We start from the raw sequence: 7791 nt of genomic DNA, 5'->3' as shown, positions 1-7791 counted from the left end.
ACTAGCAATAGGCCTGTTGCTTTAAAGAGAGTATTGATTACCGCGTTTATAATAGTGGAAATTGACTTTGTGCAAATATTTCAGTGCTTGGATCGATAAGAAAATTGTGCTAACGTAATATCCGCTGTTATGTATTCATTAACAACTGCGATTTAAATTCAGAATAGTTTTATCCAATTCAACAATCGGGATCTTAAAAATAAACCTATAAAAACCTATAAAACGCCTTCTGCGTTTGAACACCGCTTCGTTTTTTCCCCCTTAGCACGGGAGGCTGTTCAGCAAGGAATAAATTATCCAAAGGTCATTTCTACGGGGCGAACGCTCATGTTAAACTTACAGTACCCATATTAGGGGCAGCAGCTCATGACCGGAAACCACTCACTAGAGGAATCATCGAATCTCCAGGAACCGCTATGAATCACGAAGATCAGTATTAAAATAAAACAAGTGTTCTGGTACAGTAAACACAACATGGGTTAGTTAGTAAAACCTGCGCGCGAGCACAGATGCAGCAGAAATAAGGTCACATTAACCATCAATACTGAAGTAATTAAAATAACAAATTTAAAAAACTTAGCATCGGCACTGCTATTTCGAGCAGGATATTGCTGCTATGTAAAGTTGTATTTTGTAGTTTTTTTTCTTATGCCTTTCAATCAATAGCCATGTACTGTGATGTGTCAACACCGCATCTCAGTAAAACTGAAACTTCTGTCGCGCAATTCAATACACTTAAATCACGAGTATCTTCAAGTACAATGAAAGTCAGATGATGGCAAATACATTTAAATTGTGCCAATTACTCAGCAAACTTTACGGGGAAAATAGTATTATGATGGATAAGGTTACCAACAGCAGTTAAGTAATTAACTATAAACTTTCCCAGCTTTTCAAACTCACCCAAAAGTGAGCGTGGCAGTTGACCATCATGGTCCTCTCGATAAGTTCATCCGGACATTCGAGAAGATGATGCCCGGACACCACACCTGCGTTATTGACCAGCACCGTCACATCTCCGATCTCTCTCCTCACCAAGTCGGCCGTCCGGTAAACGCTGTCCCTTTTACTCACGTCGCAAGTGTAAGTGTACACTCGGGCGCCCAGCTGCCGGACCTTCTCAGCAGTCTCTTCGTTACTTCCTGGTTGATGTCCCACAGCACTAAGCTGGCTTTCCTCTCGGCAAACTCCAGCGCGAAGAGCCTGCCGAGCCCGCTGCCGGCTCCCGTGATCAGGCACACCTGATCGCACACACTCTTCTCCTTGGGCTTGATCAGCCATCGCGCCGCGGCCAATACGAAAGCCCAAAGCACTTTGAAAGTGACAACGAAAAACTCTGCGACGATATTCATGGCTGGCGTCGGAAGTAAAAGGCCAGCCGTTCCAGCAAGGAGCGGGCAGCGAGTGTAGATGACTAAATGCTGCAGTTCCCCTGATCTCGACCCTACCTTCCACCACTGCCGCCTCCTTCTGACTCTGATCATCTTCAATCCGCGTCACCCTTTAAATAAGGAACCTGCACGGCCCTCCCCGCGGCCAAGGACCTCGCAAACCAGGGCTACTTCTGTGCTGCCAGCCCTGACTGCAACGATCGTGTGATATTTTTCCTCATTTGTTTCATAATAGATGTCAATTCAAAAAAACAGATTAATATTATTAAACACATTGAAAACCCTGTTACTGTATCGGCTCAGGCAGCAATAGGGACAGAGGCCAAAGGCAGGCTTTAAAGGTCCTCCGCGCATGCGTTGCTCCCTTTTCCTCTCCCAGACTGTGGTGATAATGGCGGACGCAAAGTGAGTATCGAGTGAAGCGTATTAATCCGAATCCATCTATAGTTAAATTTCAGTTGTGAACGCTATTTACTTACGGGATATTCTCGTGTGATGAGCCAGCCGTGTATTATGCGCTTTTTAAAGTTTAATGGTTTGGACATGGCGTGATGATGCGCTTGTCCAGTCCCGAACCGTTCTGTGCACTCAGGTTACATTGTGCCCGGTTCAAGCTTTTACTTATTGTTTTATTGTAAAGGCTCTTGATTGATCCGATTAACTAACCAAGATTTTAGATATAGTTTTTTCTTTTTTTTTTGAAGCATCTATTGTACTAGTGGCTATATTAGCTACAGATAATTGTTTAGCGTCTTCACGGTTAGGTTGTGGCCTACCAGACGTAATAAGAAAACAGCTATTAACTGTTGCTTTATCAGGATGTGTGCAAATTGTTTAACATCTGCATCAAATCAAGGGCGCTGAGATAACAGTATTGAGAGTATTAATTTATGGTAAAATAACCTCACCACCTCCATCTGTTTCCTTTTTAACCAGAGGGAAGAAGGTGCCATCTGTCCCTGAAAGCCTTTTGAAAAAGCGCCAGGCGTTTGCACTCATGAAGGCCAAGCGCATTAAGCGTTTGTTGGTAGAAAAGAAGGTTTGTTGAGACACTTCGACCTATCGGACTATAGCCGCACTTCAATCATACATGTTTAACAAAATTGTGACGTTATAAGTTGAATTGTCTGGTATATCTTACACTAATAATCGTGGAAATATTTATGCCTATGAACTTAACAGTCAAAGACTCTAAGCATTTCTAACCATAAACTTGGTAGTATTTTTTGTGGTCTTTCATAATTTTCATCTTTAATTCACCTGTTTCCCAATGTAGTATATTAGTTAAAAGGGCTGCCTATTCATGATAAATTATATGTGGTACAAAAACTAGGGATCTGGGGATTGCTTCCCTGTAGAGGGTTAATTTTGACAGCAGTTATGCTTCGTAAACAAGGCAATTGGTGAATTGCTCAATTACAGAATAATTTTAGTGCCTCTAAAGTCATCTGTGGCTCACGTTAGTAGCACTATTGCCTCTGATTCAGGAGGTTCTGGGTTCAATTTCTATCTGGATTTCAGCACAGAAATTAAAGCTGAGGGTGCCATCCTTTGGATGAGATGTTAAACCGAGGCTCTGTCTACCACCTCAGGTGGACATCAAAAGTCCCTTGGCACTTCTTTGAAGAACTGGGGAGTTATTCTAGATTTCTGGCTAATATTGAACCCTCAATCACATCATAAGAACAAATTATTTGGTCTTTATCGCATTGTTTGTGGGAGCTTATGCTCAAATTGGCTGCTGAGCTTCTTACATTAAAAATGGTGACTGCACTTCATGTAGGCTGCATTTGAGATGACTGGTGTCCTGGAAAGGTGCTATATACATGTGTCTTTTTTCTCTTCCTAATCACGAGACTAATGTGACATTGTAAATATTATTTGAATTCTGCTATGTGGTAAGTTCATGGTCTGCAAAGGGTTGATCAGGTTACTTGTCACAAGCAAATTTTAAGATTGACAAAACTTCAGTTGTGTAGTAAATGATTTTGACTGCAATTATGATGAGATGGTGGTGTGATGATAATGTCACCAGGCTAGTAATCCAGAGGCCCAGGTGAATCCTCTGGAGACACCGGTTCAAATCCCACACTGGTAGCTGTTGGAATTTAAATTCTGTTAATAAAATCTGGAATATATAAAGCTTGTTTCAATGATGGTGACCATGATAAGAATCATCGTTGTTGTAAAAGCAAACTAACGCCCTTGAGGAAAGGAAATTGCCGTTCTTACCCAGTCTGGACTACATATGACCCCATGCCCACAGCAGTGTGGTTGACTCTTAACTGCCCTCTGAAATGGCCAAGCAAGCCACTCACAGTACAGCCGATACAGCAATAGGGTTTTCAATGTCTTTAATAATATTAGTCTGGTTCTTTGAATTGACATCTATTATTAAATTGGGGGCAATTGGGGATGGGCAACAAATGCTGGCCTTGCCAGTGATGCCCACATCCCATGAAAAAATAGTTAAGATTTTTGGACACTTTGCATGTCTTAGTTTATATGGCTGGAAAATGATGATAATGTGAAGTAGCACTGTTTGTATATATGGGTGCCTTCAGTACTTTCAGTCTTTTTTTGGAAGGTTACTTCTGGGGGTGGAGGGATGAAGAAAATTTTATATAACGTGATCAATTTGATTATTTTGTACTAATATGGAGTACAATGTACGCCATGTATTTTTAGAACATTTTGATCATAAGTATGCTTTTTTTTTAAAAAGATAAGAAGAGTGACGAGAAAACTAATCTACAAGAGGCTGAGTGTTACCACAAGGAATACAAGCAAATGTACAGACGCGAGATCCGCCTTGCCAGAATGGCACGCAAAGCTAATAATTACTATGTCCCTGCTGAACCCAGGCTAGCTTTTGTGATCCGTATTAGGGGGTAAGTGTTAATGCATACTTATTTGTCAATTTAAAAATAGGTTTATCTAATTTTTCAAGCCATTACAAATTGATAGCAAATAAACAACTACTTTTAAAATAAAATGTCCCTTTATCTTGCTAATTCTGTCCTTGGCTTCACAGCATCAATGGTGTAAGCCCTAAAGTCCGTAAAGTGCTTCAGCTCCTACGACTGCGTCAGATCTTCAATGGAGTGTTTGTGAAACTGAATAAAGCTTCGATCAACATGCTCCGTATTGCAGAGCCATACATTGCATGGGGGTATGTGATTAGAAAACAAGCAATTATCAAAAGTGAAACTATTCTTTTGGTAAAAAGGTGAAATATAACATGCTGTCAGTGTGAAACCATGTATGATATTTTCTGAATGGATGCAGTTAGTGATTTATTATACCAAACCTCAAGCAGACCTATGCGGCGATTGCAGCCTGCAAATGACAATACTTATCTCCTTTTTTTTCCCCGAAGTTTCTGTTTTTGATCACTCCATCGGAAAAATTTCTAGTCTTCTATGATGACCAAAATTTACATTCTTTATATTTAAAATGAAATGCTTTCCTGATGGCATTAACAACATACATGTTCCATGTTATTAGGCAATCCTAGTACTTTGGCAATCTGGCTATCACTAAGCCATGGTGAAATTCAGATGTTAATGGCTTCTAATATCAAACAGAGCCTGATTATTTTACCACCCAACATTTCACAAGTTCCCTTCCAGTGGAGGTTACTGGATAGCACTCGAGAAATAGGGACCCTTGCTGTTTTATTTCCTCTCACCATACCAATGTGCTAAGGCCGTTGGTTTGTGCCATAGGTGTCAGTCTTAGCTCAGCAGTAGCACTCTTGGCTCTGAAGCAGAAGGTTGTGTGTGTGCTCAAGTCCCATTGTGACTCAAACACGTTTTATTCTACACTGAGACTGCTGTATTGTTGGGTGGTCTTTGATCTTTTGATTGAGACATTCTACCTCTAATGTAGATTTCAAAAATACCGTGGCACTATTTGGCAAACAAGGGAAATATTCCCTGTTGTCTTATGCATTATTTTTCAGCCAAGTTGATACCTACCTGGTCTTTGATCTCACTGCTGTTTATATGACCGTCCTCTATGCAAATTAACTACCTTGTTTTCCCTTAATTACAATACTCACGAAACATCAGAAGTACCTAATTAACTGTGAAGCGGTTCTGGATGGCCTGAGGTTGTAAAAAGGATAGTAAAATATGTGCTCTTACTGCCTTTTTTCTTGTTTTGTTTTTACTTTCTCTCCTTCCCTGGCTAAAATCTGTGGCATACTGAATCACTGGGGGACATCTGGTTGCTTTTTTATTTAAGTTCTGCTCAGTATGATTCACTTAGTGATATCAAGTCAGATATAGAAACACAAATAGCACTGAATTGCTGGGCTTGGGTCACATTGTTGGCTTGTCAGTTACACGTTGGAGAATACTGTATTAATATGTACTCAGGAATAGGAATCAAGGGGAAAACATTTTGCTGGTTGGAGTCATACCTAGTAAAGGAAGATGGTTGTAATTGTTGGAGGTCAATCATCTCAGTTCTAGGACATCACTGCAGGAATTCTTCAGGGTAGTGTTCTAAGCCCAACCATCTTCTGCTGTTTCATCAATGACTTCCTTCCGTCATAAAGTTAGAAGTGGAGATGTTGGCTGATGATTGCACAATGTTCAGCACTGTTCTCAACTCCTCAGACATTGAAGCAGTCCGTGTCCAAATGCAGCAACACCTGGACAATATCCAGGCTTGGGCTGACAAGTGGCAAGTAAAATTCATGCCACACAAGTGCCAGACAATGACCATCTCCAACAAGGAGAATCTAACCATCGCTTCTTGATATTCAGTGGCATTACCATCACTGAATCCCCACTGTCAACATCCTGTGGGTTACCATTGACCAGAAACTGAACTGGACTAGCCATATAAATTTTGTGACTACAGATCAGAGGCTCAGAATCCCGTGGTGAATAATTCGCCTCCTGACTCCTCAAAGCCTTTTCACACCAGGCACAAGTCATATGGAGTGTGATGGGATACTCTCCACTTGCCTGGATGAATGGAGCTCCAATAATATTGTTGTCCCTTCAGTGTCACTGGTTAAAATCCTGGAGCTCACTCCCAAACAGCACTGTGGGTATACCTACACCACATGGACTGCAGCGGTTCATGAAGTCAGCTCACCACCTCTTTTGAAGAGAACTTAGGGATGGACAATAAATGTTGGCCATGCCAGCGACACCCACATCCCTTGAGTGAATATAAAAAGACTTCTTGTGAAGAGAATATTGCAGCCTCGCTGCTTAAACATTGCTTTCAAAATAATCAAGGGGTGTTGGTTGATTTGTCATAGCAAGGGACTAAATATGTCACTTAATTAGATACAGAACTACATTTATATTGGTTGAAAACTATTTGTCCTTTCGAGATTTATTAACATGTGCACTGGGAGTTTAACCAGGAGATGGTATGTCATGGGATGGTGACATTTTTAACCAAAATTATTCCTTGTATTAATTTCCTAGATATCCAAATCTAAAGTCTGTGCGTGAATTGATCTACAAACGTGGCTTTGCAAGATCAAACATCAGCGCATTGCTCTCACTGACAATGCATTGATTGAAAAGCAGCTCGGTAAGGTTACTTTCATTTAGTTGGTACTGGAATAGCTTGATAAATGTGTATTTTGGAAATTTACATTGTGCAATTGTTTTTTTTTCATTATAGCCCTTCACCTTCTCTGATATTCTTACTACTACACTAACTTATGATTTCCCCAACCAAGTAGGTAGTTAGAGGATTTTTATACACAAGCCTTCAAAAGTGCTATTGGAAGTTTAGATTGGTTCCACTTGGCTATTTCTTGCTCCTTTTTATGCCAATGATGTGTTTCAAAGGGACAGAAATGAGTCAGTTTACAATACTACTCTGCAAGCTAGTATCCCTAATGTGTTTCTTATCCGGATACTATGTGGACTGTTGGACTCTTGAGATATTCTTTTCTGACTATTGAGTGAAGGTTTGCATAGAATTTAAAGCACCAAAGCAAGCCATTTGCCAGCAGGTCTTTCAGCCTTGGCTCAGTTGATAGCATCTCTTCTCTGAGTGAGAAGATTGTGGGTTCAAGTCTCACTCCAGGAGTGTGCTGACACTGCAGTGCAGTACTGAGGGACTGTTGGAGATGCCTTTTTCAGATGAGATCTTAAACTAAGGTCCTGTCTATTCTCTAAGGTGGATGTTAAAGATCCCATTGCATTATTTCAAGAAGAGCATGGGAATTATCTTGGTGTTTTGGTCACTCAATCCTCCAATCAACATTACAGAAACAGATTATCTGATCATTATCACATTGCTGTTTGCCGTGTGCAAATTTGCTGCCACATTTACTATGTTACAACAGTGACTACACTTCAGAGTACTTTAGGATGCCCGATAGCCTGAAAGATACTAAATAAAGGCAAGTTTTCCTTTA

General features: G+C 40.5%; 1 pseudogene; it reads left to right on the top strand.

Moving 5' to 3' along the window:
* The first annotated feature begins 1676 nt into the window (after positions 1-1676).
* On the top strand, positions 1677-7576 carry LOC121275150 (annotated as a pseudogene).
* The last annotated feature ends 215 nt before the right edge of the window (positions 7577-7791 follow it).

This window comes from Carcharodon carcharias, unplaced genomic scaffold, assembly GCF_017639515.1.
Source record: "Carcharodon carcharias isolate sCarCar2 unplaced genomic scaffold, sCarCar2.pri scaffold_1094_ctg1, whole genome shotgun sequence".
Classification (NCBI taxonomy): Eukaryota; Metazoa; Chordata; class Chondrichthyes; order Lamniformes; family Lamnidae; genus Carcharodon; species Carcharodon carcharias.
Note: the sequence above shows the minus strand (reverse complement) of the source record. Positions and strands in the feature narration are given on the sequence as shown.